This window comes from Amphibalanus amphitrite, unplaced genomic scaffold (genome assembly GCF_019059575.1).
Source record: "Amphibalanus amphitrite isolate SeventyFive unplaced genomic scaffold, NRLGWU_Aamphi_draft 001419F_arrow, whole genome shotgun sequence".
Taxonomy (NCBI): Eukaryota; Metazoa; Arthropoda; class Thecostraca; order Balanomorpha; family Balanidae; genus Amphibalanus; species Amphibalanus amphitrite.
The window spans coordinates 29,630-44,221 of record NW_024882912.1 but is presented as its reverse complement, the minus strand read 5'-3'; the positions used below and the strand labels follow the sequence as shown (position 1 = coordinate 44,221).

The following is a 14,592-nucleotide window of genomic DNA, read 5'->3' as shown; positions in this document are numbered from 1 at the left end:
TTGGGTCAGGGTCAGGTCAGTGACGTCACACGCCTGACGTGACCCAATGCACAAATGACATTGCAGACCTCCGATGCTCCCAACGCATCATTTTTAGAGTTATGACATCGAAATACACACCAAACGATAGAGAATTGATCAAGGATCACGATAGTGAAGGTTTCAAGTCGATATCTCTTACCGTTTTGCCGCAATCGGCGCGGAAATCTGAAAAAGTTAGATTTTCCGAAAATTTGACCTTTGACCGGTCATAAGTAGGTCAAATGTTGACCTAGGACCAAAAAATATACCACCAATCGCGAGATCTCGTTGAGAGCAATTCGTTGTTTTTTTCCGCTAAGCTCTACGACGCTCCGTTTTCAAACGCCACGGTCGCACCAACGCCACGGTCGCCCATGCAGGGGGCCCCCCCTGCATGGGCGAAGGTGGCAAAAGACCGTTTACGGGCGAGGGTTAATATACCTGGGTTTAAATATGACTTAACAGTCTCACATATATACTAGATATATATAGCCAGTATCATTTAGTACCTATAGAGTAATGCCAATGGCTTTTATCCGAATCAATGTTCTTTATATTAGTGCAATGCAGTATAGGTTTACATATCATACTTCTATATACGTTTTTAGCGTATATGTTTTAACTTTTAAAACTCCACACCCAAATCATTCGGCCTGGGCAAATGGGTACATTCCGACACTGCTGAGGCCTGCCGACAGTGTTTCGCTGTAACAATGAGACTAACCCATGATAAGGAGCAAGCAAACAGCGAACAAGTAGGCTCACCAGTCCTGACACCAAACCTGACCCAGTTTGACACAATCTGGTCGGTATGGATACACACACCCACAGCTAGCTGTGTAAACGGTACACATCTGAACAGCACACACTTGTGTACATATACACACACGAAAAATGACAAGGCACACACAAAACACGCAAAACGCCGAGGGAGGCACATATGATGTCGATGAAAATATACCAATGCACATAGTGTACAATATACCTACATGGACACTACACACAGTACACAATGTCCAAGTGCTCAGCAAAAGTCACATTAGGCATGCCCGCCAACACATAGGTAGCATGAAGCGTACAAGCACGTGAACTCGGGCAACACACAAGCACACAAACACACTCAAACTGGCACGCACGATACGAGTAATGTAGTTCAGGAGGTCACCGCGACGGGCACCAGTGTACACGGAGTGATAGGTCAACCGCCAGTCCGACCCAAACCGTCACCTCCTCCGCTGAACCATGTCCTTGGGTGCGGCTGCGGAGTCGATTGGTGTTCGGTGACTCCGACTCCGACTCCGACTCCGGCTTCCGAAAGCGGGCCCCAATATCGGGTCTAAGCTGTCGACTCGGACCGACTCCGATTCCGGTCAGAACTGTCGACTTCGACCGACTCCGATCCCAACTCTGACCACGGAGTCGAAGACGATACGGAGGCGATTGATCTTTTTGTGACTCCGACTCTGACTTCGACTCTGGCTTCCAAAAGTCAACACCGACACCGACTATGGGCAGCACTGTCGACTTCGATCGACTTGACTCTGACTCCGGCTTCAGAGTCGAAGTCGATGTGGACTCGATGGATTTTTTGGTGACTCCTAACTCCGATCCCGTGCAGAGCTGTCAACTACGACCTATATGTAGGTCGGAATTAAAACTCCGAAACGGATTTAACTCCGTTTCGGAGTTACTCCGGAAAACGGAGTTAATTAACTAACGGAGTTACTCCGACTCCGCCGCCCCGCGACCTTGAGTGGCTCGAAAGGAGGCTGATTAACTGATTTGAGCCGACCGACCCCCGCTAGTGAACGAATCGGGAAAATGAGGCAGACCTATGCAATATGTGGCGATGTAATCATAAGCAAACGGCGGTTATCACGCTGACTGGGTCAGTCGTATAGTGGGAGGTTAGAACTGGTTGTATATCGATTGTGACAATGGTTCTGAGATGTGTAGGTGGATGCACGCAAACCATGGAGTAGGTATGTGCCTATGATTGTGTCTTCTTTTTATGAATTTACGTGCTAAATGGGGTCGGCAAGAACGGTGATTGTTGACATCTGTCACATGACATTCTGCCGAAACTACCGGTCCCATGGTAAATGCGAGTATAATTGGTTTAAAATAAATGGTGGCCCCCTACCAAGCAAACGCACCTGGAGGCGTTTTCACATTGTCCTATATTTATAACCGTTACCATGGATGCCATAAATGCCCAATGGCCATTAATAATGGAACAATGTACGAACTGGTATTTTCAAGATGTTCTTTATATATTGTGCTATCAATATTATGCCTCTCCCTCCATCTCCCTCCTCTCTCTTTCTTTCTATCTCTCTCTCTCTTTCTCTCTCTCTCTCTCTCTCTCTCTCTCTCTCTCTCTCTCTCTCTCTCTCTCTCTCTCTCTCTCTCTCTCTCTCTCTCTGTCTCTCTGTCTCTCTCTCTCTCTCTGTCTCTCTCTCTCTCTCTCTCTCTCTCTCTCTCTCTCTCTCTCTCTCTCTCTCTCTCTCTCTCTCTCTCTCTCTCTCTCTCTCTCTCTCTCTCCCCTCCCACTCATTAATCCCTCTGTGTGTGGGTACGAGTGTATAGAGACCAGAGGAAGCATGTCCTGCCACACACACTGCCCCCTCCCCCTCTTCCTCCCCCCATCCCCCCGGGGACCGTGCCTTGAGCCCAAACAGTAGCGACCGGCGGTGAGGGCTGCCAACCGCGCCAGAAATGTCGCAGATGTGCCAAAAATGCCCTGTCAGTGTAGTGGGTTCTGGGTAGCCTACCTCCGCGAGGCTGAGCTCTCTCAGAGGAAGCTATTATGTCGTTAGGAATAGATGCTGACATATAGGTGACAGTTTGGTAAATGAGTCCGAATATCACTTTGGCAGTAATGGTAGCGGAGGTATGTGCTTTGATTTAGGTTTAACTTTTAGAAGATTGCCCTTGAATATATTTATGCGGAACATAGGATTTGTCTCATAGAGACGTGGAATTTTTGTAGATAAACAAACATATGTTTTTGCTTAATATTTCCGTGGTAGTCATGGAGACGATGCATTGGCTTTTGAGACTACGAACCGTGCAAAGGCGCTCGTTTGACAGCGCACTACCTCCCTCCCGACCTGGCACCGCCCCTGCTGCTAAGACTATGAAACTGCAAAGACGCTCCTATAAGGAGGAATGCAGCACTTTTTCAGAACTCTATTGTCCGCTAGTTTTCCTCGTCCGGTAGATATACCTTTGTTCGGTCTGGCAGTGCTCCCAGTGCTGCAAAAAGGTGTAAGTAGGCAAGAACAGTACCTAATGGCAACGAAGAGCCTTTGGATAGAAAGTAGGTCATATTTTCCCTGTGGTGGGTGCCATGCATTAGCTGGGGATGATGGTCGCATATTGTGCTTATATAACGACACCTGCAAATGTGTGAAGCTTGATTTCCTGTTTCCACCGCAATAGCAATGTAGAGCCGTTAGGGCAAGCAGGATATTGAAGGAAGGAAGTTGGAAGGAATCTCGTTTTGTAGGCAGCTTATATGAACATGAACATTCAGCGCTACTGGCACATGCATTATACATACATTTTTGGCACATACATATGCACATACATATGCACATTCGTTTAGCATACACACAGTGATCAAGCTATTTGTTACCGCAAGCTCTGTATTTGTATTCTGTTTTTGAATGTATTATAGTTTTTATATTCTTATATTTTACGGGCAAAAGTGTTGTTGTTTCAAAGAGCTTGAATTCAGCGGTTGCAGTGAGCGAAATGTCGGTATCAATGACCGCGCAAATTGCAGAGTCCCGTTTGATGACCTTGACCTCCGCGGCATATCAGGAAAATCCGTGCAGATTACCTAGTTTGATGTGGTTATGTAAGGCATAAATTGGGTCAGGTCTATAGCATATTGCAAGATATCAATGCAAATTTAATATTTCGTGGGCATTTTGACAATTAAAGGAGAGAATTGATCGCGCAATTAAGGACATCATTCACCAAGTTTGACACCACATGTCGGCCAAGCGATGACTGATAGGTGGTGACCTTTATGATTGCCTTTCCGCCGATATCTCTATCATTTCCAGTGAAAATAAAGTTCCTAGCGCATTTGATGTAACACTTGACTTAAGTGTTTTATTTATTTTAATCGAAAATGTGAAATTTAATAACTATCTTTTCTCTTTTACAGGTTTAGCTTCGATCGGCGTTGAGTATCTTTCTGAAAATCTCGGGGTCTCATAAAGGATTCGGCTTCATCTCCTACATCAGCATATGCGAAAAGCCGTTGACAATTTATCACGAGAAACACTGCAAATCGACCATTTTCAACCCTTCAACAAGGTATGCTGGACTGGAGGAAGCAAATGTTCTGGTGCGATACTGGCTTCTTTGTAACGATGCATACACATGTAGTTAAAAGTTGCAATAAAAGGTATTCACTTTTGGAATGATGAATACAAATTGGCGTGTTTTATGGTAAAAAATACCGCCTTGGCCCTTGGATACACATGAATATGATGTACAACATAAAATATATGTGCTTTTTGATAGAGCACATAGAAAACGTTTGATTCCTAAGGCCGCTTCAGTGTTATAGAACGTTTAACCCTCGCATGTGTGCGGCATTTGCCAGCTTCTAACGTGTAAGGGGGAGGGTCGGTTGGACCTCCCTTGCCGTTTGGCCCCTGATAAAGCTAGAGCTTTACGGAAAAAAAACAAGCGTTTTGCCCGTGATGAGACGAAGCCGATGATACCCAATTTTAAGATCTTAGGTCATTGGTTGACCTTCTAGGTCAGGTCAATGACCCAAAAGTCGGGAAAGTCGGGACCTGTTAGAAAGTCGGTAAAGTGTGGCTGCTATGTGGTTTTCAGGGGTGCTGATCACGAATATCGTGTTAGTTTTGATCGCAGATGATGTCTTCAAGCATTTAGACCAGGTCGGGGCAGGTCAGGTCAGGTCAACCAGAAGAGGTCATGACGGGTATTCGTAGTAGGTGTCAACCGCCTCTGACAGCTTCGTAATATGTTACGAAGGCACCAAAACTACTTCGTGAATGTTCAAACGGTTTCTAAATTCGATTTCAGCTCCAAAAACTAGACTAGAAACATGTAAAACTCGAAAAAGTGAACCGAGGTCACCAAAGGTCAGTGACCTGACCTGACCTTCAGGTGACCTTGACATCCACCCTAATGCATGGGAGCAACATCGAATCACATCTTTGAACGTTTGAAACCACGAAAAGCTTGCAAACGCGCGGCTAATGCGAGCCGACATACGCCGAATCGCGATTCCGGCCAAGCATGGCCTCGGGAAATAGGTCACAGGTCAAAGGTCACTTGGGTCAGGGTCATGAAATTTTCAGGGTAGGTGTAAAATTATTCAACTCGAGGGTACTGAAAGTTTTGTCGCATTTGGCTGCTTTTTTGCGAGTTATTCGCGAAAAACCATGGGGGGGGGGGGGTCATCTGACCCCCTACAGTCTACACATGCAAGGGGGTCACAATTTCGTTTATTTAATGCGGGTAGTAGGTATAAGATGTAGCGTGTGCCGACCGTATATTCGGCTGAGTGATAAGCCATAAACAAGTCTAACTTTTAACGACAGTGTTCGCCATACAGACCAAGCGTTATGATTGAGCGACAAAAGCAAAGCCACAACAGCATTTTGGTTCAGTCATAGCTAATGCTGATTTTTGTGGCATGTTTTGTCTCAAACAAACGAACCATTTTGACCAGCGCTATCAATCTTGCTCTGAACGCAATCAAAGCTGATTTACCCAGCAACCGAAGATTTAAAATAAAATACATAATAATTTTTTTTTTCTTTTCCAACACTGTTGTATTCAGGCATGAGGCAGCATATGGGTTAATTGCCCCTGCAACCCCCCCCCCCCACCTGAAGCTTACTATTGCCATCTATTACCTACCCTGCTCCACCTGCAGCGCCTGAATTAGATAAAATTACCATTTTTAAAGAATAGAAAGAAAACTCATCGACTTTTATGAACATTTTGCGTTAAACTGCGTAACAGTGCACGTTGCAGAATGATTCACAATACACTTAGTTAAAGTTCATTTAGTGAAGTTTCTTTGAAAGTACTCGCATGTCTTCACAGCGTCTAAGACCGAGTTTCTACAGATTTGCCAGAGTTTTCGAATAAAATAATTCAGACAACGAAGACCCACTTCTGTAAACTGGGCCCCCTGATAGACACTCATCTTGGACAAAGCAGCCTGCAGCTTGATGTTATCTTAGACAAAGGACCCATGGCTGTACCCACTTTCAGATGTACGACTGGCCTCTTCTAAGTACGACTACAAGGAGCAGGCTTTGTGTCAAAAAAGGTGTCGTCTATCGCCTGTGTGTGTTCTTCGTTTTGCGGGGTACCTCAGAGAATAATCTCAGTGAGATGGCAAATGATATCGAACCAATAAAAAGGAAACGAAACAGCTACAAATAACCTTGGTTTTTATGGCGGCGTTGGTGCCCAGTGCAATGTTCATTGTATAACACGCTTTAGTCGATAGTCAACAGTAATACCGCTACCTGCCCTTCTTACAATACTTTCTTACAAAGCTTCAAGGTTAAGGTTCATGCCTTAGGTGCGTCATTTCTTATCATCAATTCTCTTCCAATCTCCTCCTTTGTTCCACCCCGTCGCTGATCTCCGTTCCTGTGACGTCATATGGGTTCTATTGCGCTCCTGCTATCGACCGGGCCGGACTACAGCGATCACTCCTCGATGGAAACGTCGTTTGGCCCACTCTGGTGGAGTCAGCGTCAAGGTCAGCTGACGTCACTGGTCGATGACGTCATTGGTGAAATTTATTGAGCCGAGACATGGTTTATATAGGTTCTGTCGCCCAAAGTGATGATGAATTGCCACATTATGATTATAATTATTAGTATTTTTTGTTATTACATCTTTTTGCGTTTGCTTTTGACCATTTGCATTGGGCAAAACATTTGTACACATTCTCCATAAAGGTGGTGCTACAAATGGGCGGTTGGTCACAAATAATCACCATTGTGCCAAACTATTCGGCGATCTTCCTCTACAACTGGACATTGAACGAATGGTTCAACATTGTGCAAAAGAAATTGTCAATGGTCGAAACTATTCGTCATATGCCGAGCTGGCTTCCTCTAACTATGCCGATGTCTGGCGAACTGTTAAACTGTTTTGCGGATCGCTCATTTCAGTGATCAATCTGTTTTGCTGAATGGCTGAAATGAAACACACCACGCTGGAATAGTTGTGCTCAATGGCGATTGTCGAAATGGCTACTCAAACAGTTATGGCGAATGGTTGAATTCATATGCAAAAAGGTGTATTATTGATTATATTGGATAGCGTGCGCAGAAATTTGAGCTGTTAAATCGCTCGACTATAGCAACTTTCTTGAGACGATATGATATGCTTATAGAGTAGAGTCAGAGTTATAGTGTTTCCAGTAGAGTCATATATAGAAGCTTAGAATGGTTTAACGCCTGAAGTAATCAATAGTTCCTCCTTATTTTTTTTTTTTTAGAATCATTTAGACTTGTACCTTCTCTAAAGAAGGTAGGCTAATTTTCGATGAAGTTGTGTATTTGGTTCAGATGTTGTAACTGATATGTTAAACGTCTAGACGATTAAAATACTGTTAACCCTCGCCCGCACATGGGAGGGGGGGGGGAGTAATATGGTGGTTGCCACCCCAGGTAGTTTTTCTGCTCTGCACTCAACATTTTTAGAGCTAGAAGCCCGATTTTTCGTATAGCTGCTCCTCTATCCTTTCTTGATGTCCATTGAAAATTTCAAGTTTCTGTGGTTTTGGTTTCGGAGATATGACCTTGTTTTTCAGGTCATGTCATGACCCAACTGACCAATTCTCAACATCTTGCGTTGGCTATTGGCCTTGTGAGCTTTTGACACCTTGATTTCGGCCTTTTTTGCCAGTCTTACCTCCCACCTATCATGGAACATGTTGTTCGACGATGCACAGATGTCGAGGTCAGGGTCAAGGTCAGCCTAGGTCATCTAAAATAATTGCGTTTTAGGCAAGCTGAATTTACTTTTCGTGATTTTTTTTACTGCATTTTTGGTATAAGCTTCTCAGATCATGATTTCATGTAATATGGACACAAACACTCGGTGCACACATCAGTATACACACAGACACACACAGACATACAGGGTGTCCCATAAGTTCGTTCTCACATTATGTTTGCATGTGAAACAGGGTACATTGCGTTTTGGTATATTTATGACCCTCAATGTGCTCCCCATTTAATAGGCAAACACATGAATGCATGCTGCGGCATGCCAACCGGCATGTTTGGCTGCATAGCAGGCTTAAAGTTAACCCAGACTGACTTGACATGCGCCGTGAGCTCCTCGAGGCTGGAACAGCGCTACGCTTCGACGAGCCTCAACTTCAGCATAACCAACAAATTTTTATGAAATTTTGATCCGATGAGGTGCCTGGCATGTGATCTTGCCACAAACGCCTGTCACAGTCTCCTTGCACCGCTTTTAAGCTTTGCTTGACCTGTGCACTGATGCACTGTCTTGCCTGAAGATGGGCCTACGACCTCCCGGATGCCATTTTCTCCTCTATAAATGTGTTCATACTCGCGGTTCGAGTTCAGCTTGAGGGCTGAAATTCCTCCTAGATGTTCTTGGAAAAGCATTCTGCTTCCCAAAACTGTTTCTGGGTTGCCACTTGTAACTTGATCAACTCCAGAACGCCTATAACCCCACAACACAGTGACCCTGGCCTTTTGCATAGGAACATAACGGGACGAAATGAAGGCCTCCTCCTTCGCCCTTATGGGGTTGTTTTCGGGTTTGGACGGGTGTTTCATCTCGAACGTGGACTAGTTAGTCCAGATGCCCTGGTTGATGTCATCAGCCCTCTAGTTTTGTTTAGCCTCAGGCATAACGAAACTCATGTTTGGCCATTTTAAGACGTTTTTGACTGTTTTGTGCCCTCCGGTAAGCAAAGATTAAGTCACCTTGAGTTATGTACCCCGAAAGAACACTCTTAGACAGCTGGTAATCCATCCTGAAAAGTCTGTTTACCAACTTTCTAACCCTTTGACCTTTTTGATGGCCACTTTGGCGTCACACAGTTTTGGCCACTTGGCTCATTCCTGAGGGCTGGCTAGAAAGAGGATAAACTTGCAGTGATTGACTCCCAACAAATCATCGGCGTCACTTGCTGAATGTGCGTCCAGTTAGCGATGGATATTGGCTACAGACTGGTAGGCCTCAATCACCCTCAATCGTCGCGAATGGTCACGTGCTGACTAAATACTGAGACGTACCCGTATCGGAGACCTCTATGTTGCACACTGGTCGGAAACGCTCCAGCGAGAGGCCAGCGGCCTTTCCGCAAAAGTTTTTTGCTTGTTATTCCACAACTAGTGAAGCAAACTTCATAAAACTTTGCATACCTTCTCTGTCATATGTAAGCTATCATTTGGATGTCAAGCACTAAATATATGACGTGAATCTGTTAAGTTATGACGTCATAATTGCGTATAATACAGGATCTAGCACCACTTTAAGTCAACAAGGGAAATTGGGAGCTGCTATTCGGGCACCGGGAATGGTTTCATGCACTCCTTGCAAGGTCCAGTGCTTCACTTTAGCATTGTTGACAGCGTGACGTCATTTATGACGTCACTAAGGCCATATAAGTTTTTCGTCAATAAATCCTGATCAGATGGAGCTAGAGAGTCGGGAAAGGCACCATTGGACTCAGGAAGACCTGCCGAATCGAATGATATGCGATATGACCTCCTTCAACCATTTTCGTGACCCGAGGGGCTCCGACCTGACCTTGACCCGAGGTTAACACCTTAAGTTGACTTCACCCGAACACCAAGTATAGCATTCAACGCGCCTGAGCTAGACAAACACGATGATGCCAAAATCGCGGCAGTGCGACCATTTTTGGTAAAGTAATTAACCTAAAACTGAGCCCGTCCCTTGTGGCACTTACCTGACCTAAGAGGCCACTGGCTGACCTAAGACCTTAAAATCGGGTAGTACCTAATTGTTGCGTCTTATAACGGCACACAAGCTCGTTTTTTTCCGCGAGGCTCTAGCTCAATTAGAGGCGAAACGGCGAGGAAGTTGTACCAACCCTCCCCGGTCAATATAGAAAACCAATCGGTCCGGCCAGGGTTAAATACCGGAATTGTGATCTAATGTAAAAAGACGGCCCAAGGTAACCCGACGTCAGTGACAGGTGTCCTATATTTGCAGCGTCTTATATTCACGAAGGTTTCAATTTCCACTTTCTTCAGCCGAGTGATGGCTGTCAATAGCAAGGCTCTTTAAATGCAAGCCGAAATCGCCACGCAATATGTGGAAGGCTTTTGATGTCCAATGTCCATGCATATATAAATGCATACATAAAACGCGCTTTTCACAAAATTCATAAACTCAAGCGCATCTGTTTTTAATGACCAGTCAACTACGCATGGATGCGTGCAGGCCACACAGGTCAGCGTAAGCCGGGCGCGGCGGCCGAGCCGAAACTGGGGCGGGGCGGGCGGTACTTGGGTAGGAAGAGCGGCTCCTGCAAATTTTGCGCAAATATGCGCAGTTAGATTTTATGTTGCCCTGGTGTAAATTTAAATCCTGCTTCATCTCACAAAAAATCAGAGTGGAACTAGATGGGACTACCTGTTGTTTCCTTACCTAAACTTTGCAGTTATATTCCAAAATCACTGTTGGAGAGCCTTCATAAAAAAGCTACAGTAAATCTTAGTTAAGGAAAAGTATACCAAAAACTTTGCACTGACCCGTCGGCAACTTCATAACGAACATTTTGATGCATAATATGTGGGATTTCAATTTGGTGTCTATCAGCAATAAGACTCTGAATATCCGGCTCAAGAAACCTCTTGCTCCGCGTCAGTTTCCGAGTTCTGGAATACCCCATCTTCGGGGCCTGATTACAGCTATTTTTGGTCACCCGGATTAGTTTTTTTGGCCTAAGTATAATAATTTGATCAATTTTAAATCGATCTATATAAAAAATAATCCGAAACTCCGGAATCGCCCGTGGCCTCTCGTGAGGGCGTTTCCGACCAGTGTGTGTTGCGGCGTTAGCCGTCTCTGTAGGAAGCGGGCTCTCTAGCAAAAACTATTTTGTCTACAGAAATTAGCTACTGTGGAGCATATTTCTACCAGCCATGGCAACCATGTAAGCTCAGTTACGAACCAATTTCAGCGTGCCTTTAAGCAAGAAAGCCTAAAAACGTAAAATTTAGGTGAGAACGAACTTATGGGACACCCTGTACAAACATATACAATTGACCTTGACCTAACTTGACCTGAAATGACCTCAGCAGCAAAAACCTGGTCGGGTAGTGTGACAAAGAGGTTCTAGCTGGCTAGGCACCAGAAAACGGCATCGTCATCGGTATATGATAAGCAGGATATCCAACGGTGACCCAAAACAGCAGCATCTTTTAATTTGACCTGACCTGGAAGGTCAATAGCTAACCTGAGAAGGTAAAAATTCAGGGGTGTTCAAGCTGTTTTGCAGAATTAACGATTTTGAGAGCCCTATATATCTCAGATACCACTTGGTCAATTGGCATACGGTAATTTTTGTAGGGTAGCCACATCCCTCCTCCCAGACATCTTATACTATGCATGTGGGTTGCCCCCTCTGCACGTACAAAATACAAAAAAGAGAGGCTTCAAATTTGTTCCCATTGCAATAACTCGGGAACTACTCGGGCGATTCCGCTGAAACTTGGTATGCAGGAAGACAATTATAATGCGATGCATTCCTTTGTGTAACGGTTAGTGTGCTACTGCACGTGCGCACGTGCAGGGGGCGCTTCCAGATCTCGAAAACGGGTGGGCCGATTGCGCTCAAAGTTGGGGCAATGCTATAGACCGGTTAGTTGGGTGCCGTGCACAAGTCAGCTGAAGCTCGAAGAATCCTCTCGCACTTCCGCACGTGCAGGCTCACTTTGTCGCTCGCTCGTTCTTCGCCCAAAAGGAGTCTTACTGGTATTATGTTATGCTAGGTTATAATATGCAGTGCCTTTGAATGACTTACACATCTTGTTTGCACAAAAGACGATATATTCGCCGCTGAACGGGAATGAACAGCTTGAAATTCGATGGGTGGCTTCCACAAGTAGGTATTGCATCATTACGTTAATTTCCATTAGCACAAATCTTATGTTTAACTTTGTGTAACATTGCGCCTGCGGAAGGAAAGACTTTTCTGAGAAAAAACTTAGTTATCAGTTTGGAAAACATGCTGAAAATAGGTTCTGTTCGGGCGTTCATGTTTGGCTTATTGCACAAAATGTAGCTCCGTTACATACATTGCTTATTCCACAATGTCTGTTGGTAAAGTAACTAAGTTTACTCTGAGGAGGAAGGTCGTGTTATTTGAGAACACAAAGGTACTTATATGTACAGGTCTCGCGGGTTTTAGCCGTAGGTTTTGCACCTAGAAAATTTAGTGTTCTTCAGGCTATATCTTCGTCGTCTTAAGCTTTTAAGTGTTGAAGATGCGATCGACTTGTTGGGTAACAAGCCGGCCATGATCGTGTAAAATGGCTTCATCGTAGATCGATTAGTTTCTGAGATATAGCCGGAAATGTAAAAGTGCAAAACCTACCTCTTAATCTCGCGAGACCTGTACATGCAAACCACAACTCGCTTTACCATTGCCGTAATCGACTTGTGAAAGTGTGTTAGGAAGTGCGCCATTGTTTGCCGCTCCTGCGCCGCGCTGGGGCACAAGTATGGCGGCTGAGTTCGATTTGTCGGTATCACAACTGGGGCGTTAAAGACGGTGTCACACTGCGCCCGCCTGGCCATAGCGATAGCAGGTCAACCGTGTGCACCGCGACACCAAGGGTCATAATTCAGTGCTTCCTGGTGGCAATGTCGCCCTTAATGTCGGGGTGATGGAGGATTCCCTTTCACAGTTGTTCAGAGCTATTGTTTCACAATCGCACTTACATACATTTTCCCATAAGTATTGTGTTTGAATTTGTAATTATTTTAAACGTGCATCCTACATTTCCAATTGAAAAGCGTAAAGAAATAACCGTAAACTCTCTTAAACATCAAAACTTACCTATATAAAAGAACTTAGTCCAACTTCATTTATTTAGGCTAAGCTAATATTTTTTTCTATTCAAGACAGCATAGAAACGCGTAGAAGCGGTATACCAGAAATATGCCAATTTCAAACCTTTATGACCAGACATTTGTTTTCATAATTTAGTGGTGACCTTACATGATATTTTTTCTGAGTTCATATATTCAAAGAATGGAAGCGGTTCAGGTCTGTTTATAACCGTATTGCATTTTCGTGCATTTTTAAGACATTTACGAAAAATACTTGGGTGAATCAACGTTTTTTGTGTCACGTATGCGAACAACTACAAACTATGTAGTCGTTGGCGGTTGATTGTTATTGCCCTGCACGCAGCGATAGATGAGTTGTAATACTTGCTGACCGCTGAACAATGTCGCCATGACAACCGATTGTTGTTAGAGTCGGCGTCCACGGCGTCAGATGTTACCATAGCAACCTCACTGACTCGGGAAGGGTTACGTGGCAACGGCTGGAAACAATGAGAACTGCTGCACGTTGACCCAACTCACACTTGTGACAGGAATATAACGTTCTTGGCAATCGTTGTCCGTGTGGAGAGGACAGATTTTTGGTAGGATTGCTTCGGCATAATCAGAATATGAGTGGATTTTCAATCGGTCATGTGTCGATTATCATCTGAATTTGAATAGAAAAACACAGTTCTAACGAATAGTGTTCGTCTATTTCAAACAACCTGCGGTTATGGAGGCTCTGTTTTGTTTCACTGTGGTTTAGTTGGCTCCTTTTCTGACAGCCATCTGGGCTTTGTTGACTAAACTATAGGATCAGATGTTTTTGCTTTGCAAACCAATCTCACCGATACCTTTATTTCCCCATTCTCTTTTTTCTTATAATCAGACGGTCAGAGCTGTGGTGAAAATCAATAGACGCAAAAATTTTCAATGGATGGAGTCACACAAACACACAAATATCGCCATGTTATAGAATGTAGACCTGCCCCACTGCGTATCCATTTTATTACCTTCGTAACAGGGTGACTTTGTGTGCTGGTCTTCACTGATGTGGGCTATGCTATATAATGCCGTCGCTGTTGATCCATTCCGTGACCTGACCTAATTGATGTTTAGCTCGATGACATTGTTTTACCGTTAAGACTAGTTAGTTGACTCGGCCTCATTTTGTATCTCTATAGTACAAAATGTGTCCACAGAATATTCTGTGGACCAATCCATACGCTACGCCCGCTCGGTACAGTCAGGACATTGGTTGTCTACCGACCAATATCCTGCCAAACGAAACGTATCAGCGAAACTATTATCAAAATTACAGATTATCCATTTAACGTTCCAGCTCAAATGGCTGTCATTGTTTCAGGCTGTTGGTGTCGATAAAGGCATCGCTGGTAGACGTGGTCATAAGGCTCTACGTAGTTGTTTACTCTCGGGGAGCACATGTCTTCGAATTTATGTCGCGATTTGTAT

At 44.4% G+C, this 14,592-nt stretch overlaps 1 protein-coding gene across 1 annotated transcript in view; it reads left to right on the top strand.

The window, feature by feature from the left end:
• The window catches only part of LOC122372925 (E3 ubiquitin-protein ligase MARCHF8-like), a 41,409-nt gene that overhangs the window by 14,291 nt on the left and 12,526 nt on the right, over positions 1-14,592 (top strand). Inside the window, exon 2 of the mRNA XM_043350609.1 lies at positions 4,202-4,353. The gene's annotated coding sequence lies outside the window, so the exon portion shown is untranslated. The remainder of the gene's footprint in view (positions 1-4,201; positions 4,354-14,592) is intronic.